This window comes from Vollenhovia emeryi, unplaced genomic scaffold, assembly GCF_000949405.1.
Source record: "Vollenhovia emeryi isolate VEMERY1.0 unplaced genomic scaffold, V.emery_V1.0 DF939146.1, whole genome shotgun sequence".
Taxonomy (NCBI): domain Eukaryota; kingdom Metazoa; phylum Arthropoda; class Insecta; order Hymenoptera; family Formicidae; genus Vollenhovia; species Vollenhovia emeryi.
This window is the reverse complement of record NW_011967220.1, coordinates 1,809,415-1,819,015: the sequence shown is the minus strand read 5'-3', so window position 1 is coordinate 1,819,015 and position 9,601 is coordinate 1,809,415.

The window sequence follows — 9,601 nt, the reverse complement described above, 5'->3', positions numbered from 1 at the left end:
TGGTGGCCCATAACAGGTCTACCATAAAATTCGTTCCGCTGTCCGGGACGTACGTAACCGTCGACAGTATGTGAAAAGGAAACGGGAATGGGCGGGTGAAGGAGATGAGAAAGGGAAAGATTCCTGCTCTCCGAAGAGAGGAAAATGCTCAGTACCGCCATTAGTATTTCACAACAGCCGCGTGGATCTCATCACCTTCGACCTAAGGGGAAGAAAAGAAACTATCGCTTCTGTATCTTCCCTGTTATATCTTGGTTAAATCTCCGGAAAGTTTTCAACGTTGTTCTTCCGTGACACACATTTTCGCCCAACACGAATGCCGAAAAAAAGGATCTTCACAACATTATCCCTGGGGAGCGAAACTTCATCCATAACTTTGCTTGCCAGAGATATATGTTAAATTTATTTTCGACTGAATACAAAGCTCTAAAAATATTTGGAACCTGTTTTATATAAATATATTCGAATTATGTTTAATAATTATACACGGAGAGAATCTTCTCTTAAAATTTATCCTGAAAATCATGTAATCGTGGGACAACACGGTATTTCGAAGAATTTCAAAATACGTAAAGTTCTTCAAAATGCCATGCTGTCCCACTCTAGAAGTCAATCAGTGAATTATCATTGAAAACAGTGAATAGTCAATTATTTGCGGTTATAAGTGTACTACTGAAAATTGCAATTCTACATTTATAACTGTAAATCCCTGACTATTCACTACTTTCAGTGATAATCCACTGTTTGACTTTTAGAGAGCACGGTTAGATTTTCAGAGCAAGTTTTAACAAAAAATTCTCTACGTGTACATATCGACTGATCTCTTTCGCAAGGTTGCATCTCAATTTTACCTTATTTCCAGTTTTACTGTCCAACGTGAGCGTTTATGCTTATCTTTAACAATTTTTTTCACAGTAAATATACCATACGATGAAATTAATCCTTTTGGGATTTATTAGGGCACTCTTAAATAACAAAAAAAATTTTGTATCATAATTTAAATAATTTTTTAATTAAGCGTTTTCTACACCATTCGAATGGCGTGTCAAAAATGACGCAAGTCCGCTGCGTTGACGACTTTTATCATTCAAGCTTGCCTGAAACAAAAATCAAAAAGATTTTTAATCTATACGAGTGTCGCTATGTCCCGAACCTCAATTAAGAATTTTTATTTAAAAATAACAAAATGGTGCCAATTTGAAGAAAACTTTTGAAAAGTACTTAGTAAAATTTTTTTTAAATTGGCACCATTTTGTTATTTTTAAATAAAAATTCTCAGTTGAGGTTCGGGACATAGCGACGCTCTTATAGATAAAAAATCTTTTTATTTTTGTTTCAGATAAGCTTGAATAATAAAAAAAGTCGTCAACGCAGCGGACTTGCATCTTTTTTGATACGCCATTCAAATGGTGTAGAAAACGCTTAATTAAAAAAATGTTTAAATTATGACAAAAATTTTTTGTGTTAATTAAGAGTGCCCTAACAAATCCCAAAAAGATTTATTTCATTGTATGGTGTATTTACTGTGAAAAAAATTGTTAAAGATAAGTATAGTTTTTGGCCGTTAAAGTGGAATGACTCTTTAAGCAGAAAAACCGGAAATTGCGTAAAATCGAGATACAACCTTGCGAAAGAGATCAGTCGACATGTATAATAACTAGAGACAAGCAAATTTATTTTCGTGGCAAATTTATTACTACCCGATACACCGTATAATTAAAACATTGCAGTGAATCATGAAATGGTGTACTTAAATGTATAAAACGTCCAACATCGTATTCTTTCATATCGTTTCAAGCTACTGGCCTTAAATTACTGGCGATTCTGCCGCTTAGTCCAGACGTATGAAGGAGTGATAATCCAAAGATTTATCGCTTAATCATTCGCGGGGTTATCTTACGTTAAAAGCCATGTGCTGGATCTGTTCGTATAATAGCGAAGTGGTCTTTATATTTATTCCTGGCAGCGCTTAATTGCGCGCTAATTAAAGACATGCGGGAGATGCAAAAACATTATCGTTACTAATAAATATGGTAATCTCTCTGCCTGAATATATTAATACGAGAGTGACTTTTATATAAAAGGTAAAAGAAATTGTATTATACGGGGTGTTTCTTCACAAGTGCGAAAAATTTTAGGAGATGATTCTTTGTCGAAAATTAGGGGCATTTTTCATATAAATATATACACTCCTACATCCCTCTCTGTGAAGTTACACTCCTCCAAAAATGGGGGATAAAAATTAGGTTTTTACATTTTCTCAAATTTGAAACAAGTTAAAGAAAAATATCCACCAACTTTCATTTCTTTCTCTAATTCTTTCCTCCATTTTTGGAGGAGTGTAACTCAACAGAAAGGGATGTAGGAGTATGCTTATATGAAAAACCGCCCTCAATTTTCGACAAAGAATCGTCTCCTAAAAGTTTTCGCACTTATTAAGAAACGCCTTGTATAGATCACGGGATTTAACATAAAAAATGAGAGAAAGTATTACAAATCGCGCGGTGTGCCGAATAGATTTTTTGTTTGTTTGCACACGTAACGAGCGCGATTCTATTTTAAATCGTCGTCACGTGTGCAGGATGTACCTCCGTACAATAAATGTGGCACGAATGTAACATTAATACCAGGCCAGGCGCACCGCGCGTATCCGGACGCTTCGTTTAGTCGCCGGTAAAAGTACGCGCGGCGTATCGGCCGTGCCGATTCGTAGAAGCCGCGCGGCGCATTCGCGCGCATTTATACGTGCGTGCAACTCTTAGAGAGCGGCATTAAGTAATTATCATAAGCGTCGGCTTAAGTACGGTACAGACAGGCTGTCCATCACGCGAAGTCCACGTCCTCGCTCTCGGCGATCATACATAGTAACGACTCACTCGTCCGTGACTTACAGGCGGGAACGATTATTTCTGCTTGCGCTCGCGCGCGGAGGCGCGAGGAAAATGCACGCGCGCGTGGTAGACAACGCGATCGTGCGAGCTGTCCGCTCGCGAGATTAGGATTGGATCGGACCCTGGGCGATCTTTTATTTTTACAGCGACGGGTCTCTCGACGAGAGCGCACCGAGCGCACTGATTGCGAGCCTGCCTCTTCGCGTCTGACACGGGGAGAATGAGCCGACAAATCGCCAACAAATATTTGTTATCGGAGATAACGGGCAGCGTACACGTGCAGATTATATTCCAAATGAACACGAGAATCTTAAAACACGCCCCGACAATCGTTTAATGATAAGAGAAAAAGACGAAAGGCATGGTCCGTGAACTTCGAGCTCCAGGCGAAGCTCGTGCAATCGCGTCTCCTCGACGGCGGCGCAGCTGAACATTCCACGCGTAATTGCCTCGGATTTTGCTGGCTAACGATAAACCGCCTCGCCTTCTCTCCTCGGCAAATAATGGCGCTCCTTTCCTCGTTACCGCGGAAACATTGAGAAACGAATTAGCATCGTATGTCTTTAAGTCAACACGAAGGACGTCCTTAAAGCGAGCAAGAAATTTTCACCTTGCAATCGATACGATCGAGTTACGTAATATAATCGCGTCCATCCACCCACAGAAAAAATTTCCCGGTCCAATCCTATTACACTTCAATGTATCATAAAATAGGATCGATAGAGCGCCAATCACATTTGTTATAGAGAAAGGAATAGTTTAATCTTAATGTTACTAGAAATGACAAAACGCGCGCTTCGCGCGCGCAGTTTGTAGTTGGGCATTGTGTATTGTTAAGAATTTGTGTACACGCAAAGAAGTAATTGTATGCACAACGTCAATTTAAAATAAAAAGTAATTTATCACTCACTGATACGATTCGCAACAGCAGAGTTGTACATCGTCAACTATGTATGTTAAGCTGTAAAAACACAAACATGTATATGATTATTATAGACTAATTATGTAAAATCGAAATTATTGTATACTTTATATTTTATATTTTTAAAAATAGATATTTATTAAAATAATTATAAAGAATACTGAAAAAGTCTTTCTTTTAAATATAAACTCACAAAATTGTATACGTATGGTTTTGTCTCTAACAACTCTTATTCGAATCATTTGAGTAAGTTAAATAAAAATACAGAAGAGATGTTTTATTTCGCACAAGTAGCAAATAACATAAAAATGTAAGACACTCACCTCACCGATTTCTCCGCTGTTGCCCGATGCCACCTGGGCCTCCTCCTCCTCTCAGATTTCCTTGTCGCACTCACACAACACTCACTCGCAAAAATCATCGATCGCGCGAAATTTCAAGCACTCCCGTACGCGATGTTAAATACCGCGAAACGCACGAAATCTTATTAACAAATATCGCGTGACTTTCTGTCATACAAATTGCTCAAACTAACAACTTGCATTTTTATTCGGAAGAAGGGATAAATCACTTTTGAATTGGCGATATAAAACACAACGCGAGCATCGGAATCCAAGCATAATCTGCGGTAGAGAAGTAATTATTAGTCCGCAACGAAACGATATTTTACATTCTTTGTCATTCAATCTAATTCTCGAAATAAATTATGTGAGCGAAGTTTCCAGCGATAAATAGTTGTTATTAATTGCAACAGTTAATCGAGATAATTTTCGTTACATTTACATAATATAACGATGTGCGATAAGCGAATTTCTTTACTTCCTGCCCGTTCGAGTTGCGAAGAACGACAGAGCAAATTACAGCGCGAACGCCGAAGTCGCACAAATTTCTCTCTTTTCCCGAAAATGGAACAGATTACACGAAATCGATAAATAATTAAAAGCGCGGTGCGTAAACGAGATGTAACCGCGACAAAGTACCACGGTTTACGTTAATATTTTAGATGTAAAATATCTATGTACACGTTGATAAAGAGCCGTCGCCTCAACATACAATTCGTTTCTCATTATAAATTGTAGAAACTTAATACTTAATCGAGGAACGTTACTTGTTACTAATAAAGGTGTGCAAATCAATAGTGTTTTATCCCTGCATTTATCGCGATTGAGTTTTGGAAACCGATAACGCAAAAGTAATAAAACGGAGCGACTCTCGCCACTACTTGCCGGCTCGACGTTCGGCGAGCGAATGATAACGCGCGCAGCGACCTTCAGGTACACGATGGCACGCAAAAACATCGTACGTCACCGCGCCGAGTGAAAAACAACAAAAAAACGTTGAGAATTCGTTGGCCCGCTTAATCGTCGTACAATACCGCGCCGAGTGAAAAACAACAAAAAAACGTTGAGAATTCGTTGGCCTGTCTACGCAATGGAAAATTCCGTACTTAATATTTTATTGTACATTACTTTGTTCCGTGACTGTTGCTACGTTTTGCGTATTATTCCGCGGACTTATTGGTATTCATTAAATTAATGATTAATTCTGTTCAATCGAGAAAGTGTTTCGAAACAAAAATCGTTGTAAAATATTAAATTCTTAGTACTAAGTACTAAGATTAGAGATTTTACCTCAATAGTTGGTGTATACAAATGTATATTTCTAAATTGCAAATCGTTATTTAGTATAAATCTAAAAGAGAAGTAAAGCACACTTCGCTTCGAGAAAATCAATCGGCATCGCGGAAAAGAGGCCTCAACTGTTCGATATTAACGACATTCGCGCTATTAACATCTCTTTTTTAAAAAGGGAAAAATGAAAAATTCTAAAATCTAGAATAAAATGATAGTACGCATCGTCTTTTGTCGAATATTGTGGTGCCAACTTCGTACGTTGTAAGATGGAGGGAAAATTTATTCTAAAACGCAAGAATATATAAACTTGTATTTATATAAATTACTCTTGTCTCAATATAGTAAGTCAATCTTTTAATTCGATAAAGGAGAATAAGAATTATTGATTTTATTTTGATATTGTCTTATTTTGATACTAAATGAGATTGTGAGAGATATAAATGCGCCAAGAATATTTTTTGTCTTAGTAACAGAAATCCTTTCTGAGGGTGTCGCCTCGTCTTTAATAGCGAATTTCACTATGATACTTTCTATCTAAAAATAGATTTCGTAGAATCTTCTTGACATCGTGGCGAAATATATAAACCGCGGAGTACAAAGTGTCCGAAAGTGCTTCCAAACATTTCATAAATGTTTTATGAAATAGCAATTGGTTACATCACGAATCATCTTACGATGATTTCTTGCAATCCTTTTCTATTTCCGACCTTCGTTTTCTCAACGACATACAGGAAATGCACAATCACGCCGCTCCACTAGGTACAGCTGAATTAAATTTAAACATGTCGAAATGTATCCTAATTTCTTTCATATTTTCGTTAAAAAGATACGTAAAATCAATGAGCATAAAAAGTATAATATTTACGGCGAAATTGACCTCGCATAATTGATGATAAAACTCTCACCACCATTCAGCCCTCTCGTTTCCAGCAGATAACTCGTCAAACGTACGTAGCTTCGGTAAAAAATTAATTGAAATTATTGTGCGAAATTAGTTGCAGTAGCGCGCGCGCACGCTCGTTTCGGCTTCATCAATCTCGCTTCTGACCTCGTTACTTATTGTCACTAATGGACATATCGTTGAATCCGCCTCTCGAGCTACTGCCAAATTATACGTTATTCGGTAAAAGAGCAGACGCACGTATTGCCAGTGGCTTTCGCCGCGTCTATCATTACGAGAGAGAATGCATTCGTTGCGCTTTCTTTCTTCGCTTTTATTTTTATCGTTAGTAGATGCGGAAACGATATACAGCCGACACAGGCTGTTTTCTCTCCCTTTCGAGCTATCGCATCGGGATAAATTAATTTCGAGAAGAATAGACGCGAAGATATCATCTTTATACTGTTTTTGCGACAGATATTACACGCCTCAGTGGTCGAATTGGTGAGACGCCCGCCTAGAGAGTAGGGAAGTTCATATTCAAACCCTGGCCGAGGTAATATTTTTCGCAATAAATTTTCAGTATTAAAACACTGTGTGATCACTGTCTGGCATTAATGTCGACTAAAAAACTTGATTAAAATTATTTTTTATTAATCTTCTAGTTTCTTCAACAATTTATTTACTTCCGTATTGCACACGTTTAGAGCAAATTGTAAAGTAATAATTGTAAGAATTGGTGAGACGCCCGCCTAGAGTGTAGGGTGGTTCAGGTTCAATCCTGGCTGAAGTAATATTTTTCCCAATAATTTTTTGTACTATTAAAAATACCAGATATGGTCAAGAAAACTCTGAAGTTATTAATTACTGCTGGTGACATTGAAGAATATTCTTATTAATAAGTACCTAAATTTGTTGACGCAGGCTGGCAACCCTAGCGGAAAAAATTACTATAAATAACTACAAAAAATTGACTTGAAATAGAAATTTGTAGAAATTTTTATATCTTCTTTTATATTTCTAATATTCTTAAATCAAGAAATTATTGCAAGTAGTAGAAATACATGAAAATGAAAATGTACAATTTTGTAAAAATTAATACAAAACTTTACTAGTTTTAAAAATTTGAGAAACAACAAAATCTTCAAGAATTAAAACATCTGCTTACTTATAGAATATTACAAAAATTAACAAAAGTGTTCCAATTCTAGCATTTTCATGTTGATTTTTATAACACTTTTTAAATTTACGTAGAATTTCTTAGATTCTGGCAGTTATATTTAATTTTTTTGTAGAATTTTGTAGAATTACTTCCGGCAGGGAAATGTTTGGCCGCGTTTAACACCGTAGTCCGTTAACATTCACGCAACAACAATGATAACGATAATTTTCATGAGGAATGAAGAAGAATATGCAAAGCCAGTGCGTTACACTATATTATGCAACAATGGATATTTTAACGACTTTAATGATTGTAAAGTTTATTAACATTTATTTAAAAACGCGACCATATTGCATAACTTTCCTAGTAGCACAGTGGCTAAACGTTGGTTTAATATTGGTTATATTGGAAATGCATTGGCCAGCATTTTCCAATGTACAGCCAATATTGGCCACGGAATAATTAGATATTACACGATTGAAATAAGGAACTTTTTTCCCATTTTTCCCGGGTTACTTGTATCGCTGCTTACAAATTTTCGAATCGGATCGTTTAATATCGATCTCCTATGTATCGCAATGAACAAAGACTCTCTTGTGCAGTAAAACTCCTGTAGGCAGCGAAAAAATTCCCGACATGGACGACATTACGTTAGAGTCCTCCAGAATTCAAGGCGGAGGAAAAAAAGGCCCCGCTCGTAGTTCCATAGCTACGCTGTCCCGCATTCCGCGATGCGTTCCCACACATACGCGCGCGCGTGCACACCTCCGCCTTTCGATTCACGCATTCCCGACGAAAGAGAGGTGACCGGCGACGAGAAGAGGAGAAAACTACTCGGGGCCGTAGTGAGGGAAGAGCTGAATGAAAAAAGGAGAAGAAAAAAGGGTAGAGGGACCAAGTGAGCGCGGTCGACAAAGAGGCTGGAAGGGAGAGAAAACGGAGGAGTAGACGAGGAGTGGGGAACCCTGGCAGAGACTCCTTGCGCAAGGAGCATGAGGATCCGTAGTGGGAGCCGGGCGTAGCCTTAGCAAAGCCCGCCCACCATCTGCCCTTGAGAACCACGTGCTCTCCACGTTTGCCAGGCGCAAGAGGTCTGTCAGAAACTGTTAGCTTCGTTCTACGAGAGAATGAGAATGCGCGGTGATGAAATAGGTGGCAACCCTAACAGACCCTAACAGTCGGCGATTGCGATGACCCTGTCAAAAAAGGTGTCATCATCTTTAGGATCGTCCAAAGTCATACATATAAATTCTTCCTTTGAAAACATTCGAGGAAAGAGAATGAAGAAGAGAGGGAGAGAGGGAGAGAGGGAGAGAGAGAAAGAGTTAAAGTTCTGAAGAACAACAGTCTATAATAATATCTTGTAATAAAATTCTCAAGTAGTGTTTGCTTATCGATATGATTTACAGAAGCAAACCTGATGAAACTACTCTGTTGCATCTCATTTTACATTTTTAATTTCGTACTTGGAGATGGAGTTAAATAGTTGCTTTCTACGTATCTGCCTTCCGAGCATCGCTGAAAACCCTTCCTTGACGATGGGAGTTGATTCAATTCCAGAACCTCTCTCACCGCAAAAGGTAAATGAAAGCATGAATTGTGAGAAAGAAACTAGAATGAAGAGCGGAAATGGGAAGAAGAATCATTAGCGAGCGCCGCGCGAGGTAAGAGAATGATGTCGTTGACGAGGAAGAGAAGGAAGCAGATGACAAGAAGCACACCGGGAGGGAAGAAATCGAAGAGATCGCAGCCTTACACTGGCGGAGGCAGAGAACGGAGGGGGCAGAGAGGCGGGAGTCGGGCCGAGCGAGGCGGGGCGAGATTTAATCGGTCTTGGGGGGGTCCAGTGGTCGCCACCGCATCAGGGGGGAAGGGAGAACGTTCCGTTCTCTCTCTGAAGAGAGATCGGCTCTTCCGCGGAGGAGCGCGTGCAGTCGCTAGCCGAGGCCTATACTTGCCCGTCGAAGGGTATTGGTTCTCCGACTCGTTGCACCATACCCCCCAAGCAGCGCGCGAGCAACGCGAAACGAACGGACGAACTGAGAAAGAGAGAGAGAGAGAGAGAGAGAGAGAGAGAGAGAGAGAGAGAGAGAGAGAGAGAGAGAGAGAGAG